The sequence below is a fragment of the Astyanax mexicanus genome, chromosome 1, assembly GCF_023375975.1.
Source record: "Astyanax mexicanus isolate ESR-SI-001 chromosome 1, AstMex3_surface, whole genome shotgun sequence".
In the NCBI taxonomy this organism is placed as follows: Eukaryota; Metazoa; Chordata; class Actinopteri; order Characiformes; family Acestrorhamphidae; genus Astyanax; species Astyanax mexicanus.
In genome coordinates, this window is record NC_064408.1 from 28383411 (window position 1) to 28398262 (window position 14852).

The following is a 14852-nucleotide window of genomic DNA, read 5'->3' on the forward strand; positions in this document are numbered from 1 at the left end:
CATTTTACAACTTATGTTTAAAAGTAATTTCTACAGTTGTATTTGTTAAGTTATTAAAGTTCCATTTCTCAACACTGTTCAAATAAAGCTGAAATTTACATGTTTTTAATGTGAAAGCATTCATTTCAATTCATTATCAGCTGATATTTAAAGGAATGACTTTTTTAAAATGAAAAGTCTTAGATGAGCCAAATAAATCTGCCAGTTGCCGAAAGCATCCTGGGAGCAAATATCAGTTCCGATTCTGGTGGATTCCGGCTAGTGAGAATATTGATTGCTTTTGCCCGAATTGCGGAAAATCCTGTGATCTAAATTTGAGTTCATATCACTTGCTTCTACTACGGCAGTGAAATCTGACTCTGCGTGTGTCGCTCCTGTATGCATCAAAGGTGTCAGCTGATTTGATTCACAATTTCATGCTGCAATTTGCCCGGCCTGATTGATCTTGCTGAGTTCTAATGCATTTCCTCCGTCAGCACCAGAACTCTGCTCTGGAAGTTTGGGTGAGACTTGGCTGGGCACAGTTTGTGTGCACAGTTCTTTGTGTTAGTAGTGAGTAAGTTTCCTCAGTGTGACTGCAACCATATTTCATTGCCATGTTATTAAAACACAATAAGCAGATATATCTATCACACTTTCACTGTATTTTACATTAGAGGATCATTTCTGGAAAGGCCATAATTTTTCTTTCCCTCACACTACTTTCCGAAAGCCATGATAGCTCACTTCAGTAATTGTGTTAAGGCATAGAGCCTCAGTATTGCTCAGTAAAACTGTTGCGCTTTAGTGTTTTTCAGTATATTCTCTGTGGGCTCCATTTATAATATGCTGACAGTTATCACTGACTTTAATTTCCCTGTATTTAAGAAAGAACAAAAAAACAAACTGATGCAGAAAGAACTGGCCGTTAGTTATTTTTTAAATGTATAAACAGTAAGAGTTATACGATTAGACACCTTACATTTACTGTTTTTTTTTTTTCATTATTTTAAAATGTTTTGCATTGTAGATTAATACTAAAATGCAACTATGATGGAAAAAATATGGAATTATTTATTAAACAAGAACTTGAATGCGTTTTATATTTTAGATTCCTCGAAAGTAGCACATCTTGCTTAGATGACAGCTTTGCACATCTTGGCTGGATTTTCTCAGTCAGCTTTATGAGGTAGAGTCTCCTGGAATGGCTTTCAGTTAACAGCTGTGCTCATTACTCAAATTTCTTGCTTCTTAATGTGCTTGAGAGCATCAGTTGTAAAGTTGTGAAGAGGTAGAGTTACAGGTATACAGTGAAAACCACTATTTTAGTAATGTTCTAATCCATATTATGACAATATTTTCTCAACTAAGTAAAGAAAAAAAATGACTAAGAAATAAAGGTCAACGTTATGATGAAACTGGCTCTCATCAGGACCGCCCCAGATTACCAGATTACCAGCCTCACAAACTGCAAGTTAACAACACCACAGATAAGTTCGCAGAGTATTTTGGTTTGTTTAACACTTTTACATTGACTACATGATTCCCTATGTGTTTCTAATAGTTTGGATAGCTTCAGTATAGATCATGTAGGAAAATAAAGATGTAGGAAAATAAAGAAAAAAGAGAAAAAAAACTTTAAATGAGAAGGTGTGTCCAAACCTTTGACTTGTATTGTAATATCATGTATTTATTAAGTTAAAAACCAAATTAACTAACATTGGAACTTGGTATGCATATCACTGTTGAGCTGACAAATTTGTATAATGTTTTATAACACATGTGATTGAATTGACAAGAGACCTTATGCCATAAATTTCACTGTTCTTCCACCACTATTAGCATTAAGCTAAATCCTATTTGTATCATTACTGGGATATGAGGGAGCTCATCAGGCTGCAGACTGTGATCACATGACCTGATGAAGCTGGAGGCAGAGTGAGGTAGAGTCACACAGTGAACACACACAACAAACAACTTCTTAGCCGTCGCCATGAGCTGTGAAACCTTAGAGGAGCTTAAACTAATTAAGAACCTTAACTTGTTTGTTTCACAACGATATCCACATTGTGATATCCAACAGTGTTTTCGCACTTCATATTTTGGTCGATATATTGCACCACAAGAATGAAGTGAACAAAATGCATAATTTTAGTACTCGTCATGTCTTTCTTCTGGAGAGAGATTTAATAAATATGTCCTCTAAAATCAGTTTGATCTGCCTGCAGTGCTTCGCTTCTTAGTGGCTGAACACCTCTGAATGTCTGTCTTAATTAACGTGTCCTTTACCAATATTAATATTTGATGCCAGGCTCATTCCTTCGTTCTCAGTGAAGCCAACTGACCTTATGCAGCAAATGGAGAAGATACTTAGGAGGTTGAAAAATGCTTGCAAAAAAAATGTTCTGTCTTTTTCGCCTCTCTGCTTCAACTCCTTTTCTCTAATCCCAGAGACATTTCATTTCATATTTTCACGGTGTTCATCAAATTTAATTCCTGCACACGTCAGCAAGGACATACAAAATTCAGAGTGTAGAAGGCCAGGGCTGTGAAGTCTTGAACCTTGTATTGAGCCTTTAAATAGCATTCACTTAATAGAATACAATAGAACTGAATCCACCAAACGTAGAACTCTCCGGGGTATTTGCTGCTCATTTTTTCCCCCTTTCCCCTGCGATCGATGTTTTTCCAACCTAATCCGATTGGTTTGTTACTTTTTACTTATGTATAGATCTGGTTCTCCCTTGTCTCCAGAAAGGGGGTTTGCAGTATTCTTGCATTTATGTTTTCAACCCAGTGGATGCTCTTACCTTACAGGCAGCTAAACTAAAAACAATGCAACACAATTGATCTTGTCATAATAAACTATTTTAATCTGTATTGGAGAACATCTTCTTTCAGGCATTGTGCTGCCATTGCAGTAACAATTCAACAAAAGACTATTAGCTGGTCTGTTTAAAACTGTATCTAAATGTTTCATGATAAATAGCTCATGCCATTTTAAACTCAAAACATGCCATTGGCCGTGTAGTGATTATCTTTGCTGCATTTTTATAAATGCTTTTCGGACTGTAGAGCACACTTTAATTTTCCCAAAAATCGAAAGTGTGTCTTATAAGCCGTCAGGTATTAAAAAGCAGTAAAGCCACTCGGCTGAAGTACAGTGTTATAGGGGTGAGTGTTCAGAAGGGAGTATATCTGACTGTAGTCTGACTTTTAACAAGCTACGTGGGATTATTTGCTAGCTGATAGCGCCCTGAGTTACCGGAACACTAAGGGTTCCTCAGTATAATGCTATCAGGCAGTGTTTACTAGCACTAACTGGTAAGCGGCTAATGCTTAGTGCTGGACAAAGTATACTGAAACTCACCCTTAGACAAAATATTGGAAATCTAAGCTTACAGGTGAATAAATGAAAGAGCTTTACTTAACCAAATAACCTGTTTTCAGGAGAGAAATCTGTGTAGATTAATATCCAGTGCTCGTTTGACTTTGAAAAAAAAATCAGTTTGTTTACTTACCACCCCCAAGTGGCAAGACAAGCTGAATTAGAAGGGAAACGTGGCAACAACATTGTTAACCTTGATGAAGGAATCCTTACTAGTGGCGCTTAATGCACCTTATAATCCGGTGCACCTTATATAGTTATACAAATAATTAGTGGTGTGACGAGACAATAATATCACAAGACGAGACGAGACACGATAATGGGTTCATGAGAACGAGACGAGATTTAAAAATAATTTTTTTAAGAAAACGTCAAAAAATGAAATATGGCTTGAAAACTAGAGTTTTATTTGACAAAATCATATAACACAAACTTAACAGACTGGTTTCTCTCACACATTGATTCTATAAGAAATAGAAATAAGAATAAAAAATTTAAATAAAACTTTTCTAGGACTTACATAGTGCAAACAATAAGTGCAAACCACAACCAGTCATATTAAGACTATGGTTTGTGTTTTTTTTCTCCTAAATCTCCTAAAATACAGTTTATTGTTTCCACAGGAAAGCCAAACATACAACTTAAAAAGGGGGTATGCAGCCTATGCGACGCATATGGGCGCTGCACTAAAGGGGGCGCCAAATGAAAGCCCCAAAAAAATTTTCTCTCAGGAGAGCAGCCAATCAGCTTGCTGGTTTTGCGGAGCACGGTGGGCTTGTATTGACAGAACGTATCTCCTCCACCCCGCCCTGATTCTCCTCCACGGGGGCGCTGATTCTACGTGTGTTGCCAGATACCGCTTAAAAAGTCCACACTAACCTATTTTTGTCCTGCGAGACAGGTTAAAGCTTGACGAGAAATATCGTCACCATTAATCTCGTCACACCCCTACAAATAATAAATTATATAAATTAGCCATCCTGGCATCTTCAATAGCTCTATTAACTGACAATGTTTACTTGCATTTTACTTTGTCTGTGGTCATGGAGCTTGTTAGATGGATGTTAAAGCTGTAGTGCACTGTGTTTGCCTGCCGCTGTGTTCAATACCTGCCAACTGTGGGTGTGATAATAAGACTGGGGAATGGGCGGTGGGTGCGATCCGGAGCTAAAACATATTACCAAAAAAAAAAAAAAGCTTTTTCTGCCTTAACAAACATTTAATGAACATGCTCTCTTAAGTACTGCTGTTAAAAAAGATGCCAGTGCTTAAACTAATCATGCTTTCTTAATATCTGGTGACACATGCTGAACATTTTATAAGTTAGTACAAAATAAAACATATTGGTGCTTCAAGCATTGCCTTATATACATATAAATGTAAATTTCTTTGTTACACTGGCAGTTTTTTTTTTTTTATCATTTTTCAATTTCTAAAAGTCAGGAATGTAAGTTAATTGAGGTCCTCTTCTTTGTGAGTAAATGTACTACAGTTCGTTTTGATAAGAATTCATTTTTAATCAGTATGTCTGTCTTGTGGCTTGTTTAAAAAGCAGTCTGGGTGGAAGCACTTCTTTTCATTTGGGTCGCATGTAGATCAGATGTGTTTCTCAGACCACTTGTAGCTGTTTAATATTCAGTTCACAAACGATGCTGTGCCGAGGACAGCGCAGCTATACTTGAAGCAGCTCCATTCTGTGAGGCTTGATGACTTTAGCCGGCTGTTTCCCCTGATTGGCTCCATAGGGTAAAGCAATAGCGCTGAACCGCAGAGATGAGTTCATGGGACACTCATCCATCAAGCAGCTGGGCAAGTTCGGGGTGAGGTTTAAAGATGACTCTTCCCTCGCCAGCGGAGATTGACAGGGCAATAAAGCAAAGTGTGTCTCAGAGGTGAAAAGTCAAGACTGGCCTTAATTTATGAGGAGAGAAAAAGTCAATAGCCACTATGTAGATAGAAGAAGGGGTTAGCCTGAAGTGTTCAAGCTCACTCTACACTAAATAGCTGGTAATTGTCAATAGGTTATGCTGTCTTCACGAATATTGTGTATTTTTAAGAAACTCTCTTTCTTTTAAAAAATACCTTTTTTTCCAAATAATGAATTGGCATGAACTCTCTACTTTTGTCTGCAGCCTTATTGCATGTTATTGCATGTAGTATGATTTTGAACTAGCTAATGCTCAATGATGTATTTTAATGTTTGTCCAGTGTATTTTCTTTTTGACCAAGGCTGTTTGAATAAACAGCATTCTCCAGATTGTGAATATGATGTACTGATATACTTTTATACTGATATATTTATATTTTCTCACAGCCTAGCCTGTAAGAGTAACAGACAATAGTATAGTTTATTGCAATTAAAGATAGTAAGTAATGCAAAGTCTCTAATTTGTAAAGGACTTTGGAAATATGTTTTACAATTTTCTATTAAAGCAACGTGTAGTAGACTGACTTGATTAACATGGCAGTAGTTTTTTTTTTTTTATGAGCAAATATATCCAATAAAGACTAGAAGTGAGTAAAATTGATTTTTTTGTATCATGACATATTTTTTGTGAAGTATAATCAATCAATCAATCAATCAATCAATCAATCAAGCTTTATTGTCACACAGCCACAGTACAAGTACAGAGACTGGTCAAATTAACCATCAACCTGTCCACAAAAAGGGGGGGGTTACATGACAGGAAGACAGAGAATAGGAAATTAAGAGGGGTACAATGGGAAAGGAGAGGAGAAAAAAACAGCATACCCCATACTGTGCTCCTAAGGAAGCACAGTATGGGACCATAAAAAAAAAAACCTCAGCACATATGCAATACACAGACAATAGACAGTTCTGGCAACATGTGGGTTAAGGGGTGGTAGAGATAGAGTCCAGTCCAGACAAGCAGCCATCCGGCAACCCGCCATTAATCCGGCGCGCTCACGGACCCGTCTTGCCGCACCTGGGGGGTTCCAAGCAACGAAGGCGTGGGACAGGGAACGGGAGGAGGGGGGGCTGAAAGATCCTCTGCCGTTCCCAGTCAGAGTCAACATCCAGCAATTTTAGGTAAACAGTAATCAAAAAATAAAAAAAGTTTGTTCTCCTGAGAGCCACTCATTCTTCTTTCACTAGTGTTTGTAGAAGCAGTCTGCGTGGCTAGGTGCTTGATTTTACTGGAGTTTAATGATGTATATACTGTAGCTGTATAGCAATTTTATCCAATAATGTGTCTATAAATTACATTATTGCTTTCCTAAAGCCCTAATTGACAACACTTTAGGAAAGTGCAATGGCTGCTATATCATTTTGCCTCATAAGTGATCTTTGAATTCCATCACAGGTCACAAGGCATGGTTTTCTTTGATTTAAACTCAAGTTCTAACTGTAATTCATTGTATCCATGCCCTTTTCTGCACTGGCATTGATTTTTTTTATCAGATTCTGTCAGGCCTTAAAGGGAAAGGCTCATTTTCTCCACATGCTAAACTCTTGCAGAATGTGAATTAGTATTAGTAAGTTGATTTCTGTTACCACTACAGGAACAATGCAGTTTTTGTTTATGTATTTTCATAAAGCCACCAATACCTTTGGTAGCATGCATTAATGGCAAATAGTGAAGACGTGAAGGACAGTCATTGAGCAAAAATGGAGGAAAATTAATAATTTAGGTATATCCAGCTTATCTTGTGCCTTGTTTTAGTGCCTAATAAAGGTAAAAAGAAGAAGATGAAGGAGACTGATTGGATTTGGATTTGTTGGTAAAATAATATAACTTGGCAGTAGCTAATGAAGGCGTTTTACTGGTGTTCAACACAGCAGGCTGTTGTCAGGCTGAGGACTCTCCCTGCTGTACTGTCAAAGTGAGTGAAAGAAAGAGAGAACAAGCGAGAGAGAGAGAGAACGAGCGAGAGAACAGTGCAGAAATGGAGAGCTATGAACAAGAGTTAGCAGACACGAGGGAATCTTAACCATGTCCCACTCTCGAGAAGACTGAGAAGCTTCTCCATCACAGCTCCTTGTGGTAATGTTCAGTCTGCCGGCATTGTGTTCTATTTCTCTTCGCTCGTTCTGGGGCCTGCTGGCTTGAAGAGGCTCATTAGTTGCCAGATTTTTGGCAAAGTCCCCAAGTTTTTGATTGTGTTTCTTGTTGAAGGAGCTGTGTAATAAAAATTAGATCTGTAATAAGAGGAAACAGAATGTTCTTGTTATCTTTGAATGCTTTAGAGGTGGCAATGAGGCCTACAAACTCTCTCTATTGCATCTGCCAGGTGATAAGCACTAAATTAGGGCTGGCCAGTGAAAGTCGATGTGTGAAATCGTCAGTCATAGACCCGTCAGTCAACTGAGATTCTTTGGTTTGCGCAGTACAGGGATTTTTTTTCCTAAAACAGAGACAAAAAAACACAAAAGTGCCAAAGTGTCAAAGTGTCAGTCCTGACGCAGTCAGTCTACCTGTTCCGGACTCTGAACTTTCTAAACTCCACTTCCCAGCATGCACTCACACCGGACTTTCCTGACTTTTGCTGAGCATGTAACGCTACACCGTTCCCGCTCTCCGAGCTTCTGATTGTTCCCATCTGACATCCTGTGTATATATATATATATATATATATATATATATATATATATATATATATATATATATATACCCCTTTGTTTGCTCTTCTCATTGGCGAGTATTGAATCTAGTTTACTCTAGGTTAATCTCTTCTATACAACGTGTTTTTGCCTTTTTGTTACCGACCTGTTTTTGTATTACAGACTGTCATGTTTTTGCTTTGCCCAGTTTATTGTTTGTTTAGTTTCCGACCTATTTCTGTATTTTTTAAAGAATACTCTCTTGCCTCTCCCCTTTGCTGTGTTGGATTCCCTGTGTTTGACCCTGGCTTGCTTCACTACTCTCTCTGGTATGATGTTTATACTTGCTGCCCTGTTGTTAGTGACCTTGCCCGTCCCTCATTACTCTTATAAGATTATCCCCTTCATTAATAAACTTTGTGTAGTCTATCTGTGTGTCTGACACAAAGTCCTCAAGTTTTTGGTTTTATTTTTTTATTGACTATACAAACTCATTTTAAACAGTAATACATACTATCTGTCTCTTTATTCAACAAATATATTCATATGATGGTCCAATGTTATATGCTGGTATTTAAATTAGGCTGCAATTCAGATTATCATGCCGTGTCTCTTTGACTGATTTTTTAATGCTCAAAAATACATTCCTGTATTGCTGTGACTCTGGTTGGCTTTTCTGATGCTAGATAATTATATAAAAGTAAAAACATGAAAAACTAATTGTAAAATATTCATATTGAATATCTGGCATAGTTCTGAGACACACACAGCCCTACTCTGCCTCCGAAGATAATGATTCAGAGTTCTTGAGGTCAACAAAGCTGCCTGTGATTGAGCAGAGATTGAACAAGTGCCTCTATAGAACCGAACTCTATAGAACTTGATTTGACCTTGGCATAAATCTATCTTTCTTTGTGGTTCAGATGAAAGCAATCTGTTTCTGAGGAGATGTCTGCCGTGGCTTGATAACTTTTAAATGTTATGCATTTATCTTTTTGAGAAGTGCTCGTCTTTGCGTGGTGCTCCAACGTTCATATTTCTGAATGCCCGCATTTCCAGAGAGTCAAGTGTCATCCAGCCCCTAGAGCTATGCCCACAGTATTACTGGAGCTCAGTGCATCATTAATTCAGAGGTAAGCTGAGCCACCCAGGAGGCGGGTGAATGGTTGCTACACTAGCAGTAATTAAAGCCCGGGATTGGCCGGGCTGCAATGCAATACTCCAGGGCTTTTACCACTTGCCTCCCATCACTCCCCAACACGCCGCTACCCCCTACATCCAGCTCCACCACTCTCGCAAACAGTTGCTCTGATTGTATCTCTCGCTGCGCGCCGGTAAAAGACAAACAACACTTACTTTGACTGATTACCCTCTTCAGCCCAGGCAGCAGATTTGACTTTGTCTGAGTTTCAGTGTTGTCCTCTTTTCATCCTCTCCTAATAGCCCTCACTTCCAAAAGGTATTGTCACTTGTCGGTGATGGACTGAAGCGTCTCATAGTCACTCTCGCGCTCTCCCGCTCTCGCTTCGCCCTCTTCCTTGCACTTGAAATCGGACATGAAAAAGCAACGATGAATATGCAAATGCAAACTTCACTCCGCTTGCTTTGCTGCAATGCATCAAAAGCATTGGTGTGTTTTCATGAGACACCCTATTAAACAAATGTGAAGAAGCACGCAGGGAGACATTACTCGCAAAGCAAATGCACAGCGAACGTTAAGCCGTCACATTTCTAGTGATGAAGTGTTGCGGTAAAAAAAAAAAAAGAGAAAGAGCATCTTTTAAAGCATCATTTAAAGCCGGGGTGTGAATAACGCGAGGCGATGTCGGCCCTCATATTTTTCCAGCCAGATTTGTCATCGCAGAATTGTGGCCAATGAGCTTTCCTCCAAATGGGACTTTCTACATATGGAAATGTCCCCGGCGTGGAGAGACAAGCGTTGTTGTCATTACCCAAAGAAAGAGCTTGGGTCATTAATTTTTCTCTTTTTTTTTCTTTCCACAGGAGCATATTTAGTTTTCTCTCTCGGCTTTGATTGATTGCTGGCTGCCTGATATGCTTGCGGTAGAGAGCTTGAACCGAGTCCACGGTCTGAATATTAAGAAACCCTGGCTGCTGGGGCTCTGCCATTTGAGCACTTCCATTCTCTCAGGAGGGGTGTCTGGTGCCAGGAGCAGTATGATGTCATAGCTCTGAACTCCATGTTGCAAAGAGCTCCTCTTTGCTTTCCCAATGCCGATCTTTTTAGGTCTCGCTGTAAAGGAGAATTTCAAAGCTTTGCCTAAAGTAGATCCTTTTTCATTTTTAAAGTCATGTGTGACTCTGGGCTGTAGCTCTCTAATGTTGTTATTATTTCCTGAAAACACAGGAATAGGAATAGATGTGCACGGAACATAGGATAGAGGAGACGGCCTACTAATATAGGTCCTATTAAAAATGCCCATCATTGTGTTGGTGCCCCGCAGGACTTTTATCACTCTCTAGTTACCTAATGATGTGATTTGTGAAGTGGGATGAGTGTGTCCTCTAAACAATTATGGCAATTGCCATTCTCTCACATTTTATAATTGTCATGCCTCTTGTTTATGATCTGTAGAGCTGTCATAGACGACCAGCGCTGCGATTGTTCCGTAAATCCATTTGCACGGTGATGTAAATGCATGCATTAACACTTAAGACAAAGGCTGCACACAAAGGTACTTTGACAGTGCCTGCTTTCCTTCACCCTGGCGATAATCCAGATCTCATTTGGGCCTTCAGTCTGCTTTATTTTGTTGGGTAATGCATTGTCATGCAATGCACAAATTCATCCAGGAACCTTAACTGAACCTACGGAGCACTCTGGTTCAAATACTTTCATCCCACTAGTTATTCCCTGACTTCTTGTTTGGATCATATTCCTCTTATCCATATTTGATAAAGCTACTTAGCAGCGCGCACCGGGAGATGAGGTCACGAACATACTGTAGCCTTAGCAGAGCGCACTCTTTGACCTGAACGCTGAACGTGCCATCTACTGTGTCATCGTTTTTAGATAATAGGCAACCTAGGCAAGCTTTCAGGTTCTTGAGTTGGCTACCTTGACCTTTTCACATCCAGGAACGCGCAGCTGGCCGAGCTAGGCACCGCTGAACTTTGTACCGGCCACTCCATCAAGATAGAGTCAGGGAAATTTCTCAAATGCGTTGACCTTTTAAGGCCAAGAACAACCTGCTGTTCTGATGCAAATTGCGATAATTTATGAGTCCTGACCCCTGACGCCCTTTGTCTTCCACTTAAGCGTGTCTGCACAGAGAGTTTTGTCGTTTGTCTTCATTTTCCAGCCTGATTAGAGCTGGGCTTTGCCGTTGGAACTGCTGCTTTAGGAATGTGAGCCTCGGTAAATAAGTTACAGTTTTGTTAGCGGGTGAATTGGGCACTTGTAGCCTTTATCTGACTTGTCTGATTATCTTCTCCAGAGAGATTCTAGAAAAGTCAGTCTACATTTTGGGTGCAGTCTACATTTTGTTATTTTCTGCATTGTATTCAGTGAACTCAGCTAAAGTATCTGGGAATGTGATTGGCACATAAATGCACAGCTTGTGATTCACAATCAGGCTTCACTGGTGCTTCTGTCTATAAAACAGATATCTGTCCTAGATCTGTTATCTCTGTGAGCTCAGCCTTTGGGCTCAAAATGAGTAGTTCTTGCTTGGATTGTGTTGAAACATTTTCAATGTTGAACAGATTTGCTATTTCTCTTAACATTCTGAGAGGGTTTTAAATCTGAATTTCTTGGTTCAGCAGTATATTTGAACTAAAAAATTAACACATGACTAGACCAGAGTATGTGAAAATAAACTCTTTAGCTACTGACTTTGGTATACTAATGTGGCTATGCAGATTGTGTGGATTTTGTCCATTATTGTTTATCTTTAAATAATTTCTATATAGTATATTCTGGAGTGTCTCTTAAACAAATCTCTTATATTTAAAAACAAGGTGTCTGGTAGGTCCCCAGGACATCTTCTTGCAATTTTCTGCTATTTGCATGTTACCTGAGCAACCGCAGTGCTGCTAATGACACTGATAAAAGAGTGTGAGCAGCAAACATGCAGTCATCAGAACAGTCATTTGGAACAGGTTTGGTTCACACTGTTTTGGACCTCATAGTACTGTACAATCAATTTAAACAGTTGTGAAATTGACAGTTGTTTTGTGCCTTAAAAGCCCCCACAAGGTGGTTAATACAGCCTGATGTGTGTTAATTAAGCAGCAATGTGTGATCATTAGCATGTTCACTGTTAGAACTGGGAATTCTCACATAATTTTAAGTTTTATCATAGTTGTGCTGAGGCAAATTAAGCAATACACACTTAACTCACGCACCTAAAACTGCATCCCAGAATATCAGGGAAATAATAATAATAAGTGAAAGGTGAGAACAGTGAGAGTGTCATGTCTAAAACGGACACTGTAGTTCCTAACTCTGCTTCTCTCCTTTCAGTCAATGGACATGGGCCTCTCCAGAACTACAATCCCCAGCATGCATCTGACAACATCATGTGTTCGGACAGCCAATCGCTGCTCTCATGCTGGTCATCTCTAGAATTCTAGAATTGTTTTAAGCTGTTAGTAATTTTACATGTATATAAACCTGTTTGTTTGCATTATTTTTTGTGACGTATTGCCATTGTTTATTCAGAAACATACCGAGCTTTTACTTTCTGACTGTATTCTATTTTTCTTGTTTTTTAGCTGTTTTGCTATGTTTGTACTCTGTTTTCTGGTTGATTGGACTGTATGTTAGGCTCAGGGTTTCTCTTTTTTCTATAGTTTTTGGCTCTTATGTATCGTTTTATTCTTTCTCTGGTTTTGACCACTGCTTGTATCACGACTATGCTCTCGTTTTTTGACCTTAGTATTATGCCCTCATCTACTTTTTACCGTTAGTGTCTGAGTTCAGTCTGTAGCGTTACAGAAAGAGTTAAAGAATACAGAAAGAGAGGAAAGTAGAACAAATACAAGTTGCTCTTTCTGAGAGAAAGAAAAGAAAGAGGGGCAAAGGGGGACAAACACAACTACAGTTACTGTGCACTACTCCTAAACTACTTTAGTTCCCACAGTGCCGTGCAAATCCTATGGCATACTGCTTAACATCTCTCCAATTGACACACTAGTGAAATTACACTTGTGTATTTGTCCTATATTAATAGCTAGTACTGTGTATTCTCTTTGCGACTGTGTGCACTGAACTGTTACCCCAGAGCTGTTTATTAGATGCCTCTGTTATTAATGTGTTTGCTGATATTGACCTTGTGTCGGTATGTGAGAAGATCCCCTCAGATTATAGGCTGCACGTTTGTGATCATTGCCAACAGCTCCTCTGGATTAACTCATAAACTGAAAGCAATGCTGAAGGCTCAATTAATGCGTGAAACAATGCGCTACCTGCATCATCAATTGAGGACTGCACTTGACATATGCACCGTTAATGCCCTTCATGTGATGTGTGATATATATAGAGATTATTACAGTGTTTTTAATCTTTTAATAACTTGTGTTTGTTGCCAGAATACAAATGATTACAGTGATTACATAGTTTTATATAGTGCTTAATTGGAAAAAAAGATTGTTACTAATGTGTGTTCTCTCTCTCTCTCTCTCTCTCTCTCTCTCTCTCTTTCTTTCTGTCCTCTCTTTTGTCTCCTCTGCTGCTCCTGGCTTGGCCTCTGCACAGGTAAGTCGACACCAATGATTTGTGTTTGATGAAACGTGGGTGGAGGAGATGGATGTGAAACACAGTTCAAGTGTCATTTGCAGAAGGTTTTTCAGTGTGGTGGTGTGAGGTTATCCACTCGAAGCCTTTGTGCCAGAGCCAGTGCAATGCTCGACAGACAGATGAATGTCAAGTCAACGCTTATAGCAGGCTCGACCTTGACCCAGCCATAAGAAGTGTGTTGAAGAGAAGTGTGTAGAAACGAATCTGCCATTAGAAAACAATGCATTAGAGGCTTATTAAACACACACATCCCTCTTTTTTGGTTTATGTAATGATCATACCGTATTTAAAATGCTTTTAAACACCTGCGAACTCTTGAAACTCACCTTCTGTGAAGAGCTTTTGAAATAATTACCTTGACATTTTTTAATTAGGCTAAGTATGGAAAGGTGCTTTCTGATAATTAGCTTAGTCTCTTTTTGGTGTTGGCCACTCGTGCTCTCACACTTCATTTTCCTCCAAACTGTCGACACACCGCTGCTGTGCTGAAGACTCTCTCTTTCAAATGCTCTCTCTCTCTCTCTCTCTCTCTCTCTCTCTCTCTCTCTCTTCAACACACACACACACACACACACGTTTACGTCTAAGTTTAAAGTTTAAATATGCCAAAAAAGCTCTGTTAAACACAGTAAATCAGCACATTAAAATATGTTAATTTAAAAATATTTTATAATATAGATATTATAATACAGTAAAAAAAGTCTACTCTATTATTACTCTCTCCCTCCCCCCCCCCAAAAAAAAAACAGAACTACCAGCATTAAAAAAAAAAAAAACAAATCATGACTTTAATTATGATTAATCACAGAATTGTTGTTGTGTGACATTTTTTAGTTAGTTTATTTAAGAAAAGATGCCATTTATATGAAAATCATTTATATGGCTATGTAGTACTTGTTTATTTTGTGCTAATTCTTTATATCTTTGGTTTAATAATGATTAAACATTTAAAACCAAAAAAAAAACATTAAAGGACAATTTTTATTATAAAGGACAGTTTTTTTCTTCTGTTTTTGTTTTATTGCACTGCCAAATTGTCAAAACAGGACTCGTCAGTATCTGCAAATACTCAAAATCAAATGACTCGGATTCGGACTTGGCAGCAAATGAATGCAATCAGCACATCCTGACTATTTTCACCGGCTTCAAATTCTGCGAAT

The 14852-nt window shown here is 38.7% G+C and overlaps 1 long non-coding RNA gene across 1 annotated transcript in view; it reads left to right on the top strand.

Annotated features, from left to right (window-relative positions):
• The window catches only part of LOC111194589 (uncharacterized), a 72528-nt gene extending 58579 nt beyond the window's left edge, over window positions 1-13949 (top strand). Inside the window, exon 2 of the long non-coding RNA XR_002651187.2 lies at window positions 13651-13949. This is a non-coding gene — a long non-coding RNA (uncharacterized LOC111194589). The remainder of the gene's footprint in view (window positions 1-13650) is intronic.
• The last annotated feature ends 903 nt before the right edge of the window (window positions 13950-14852 follow it).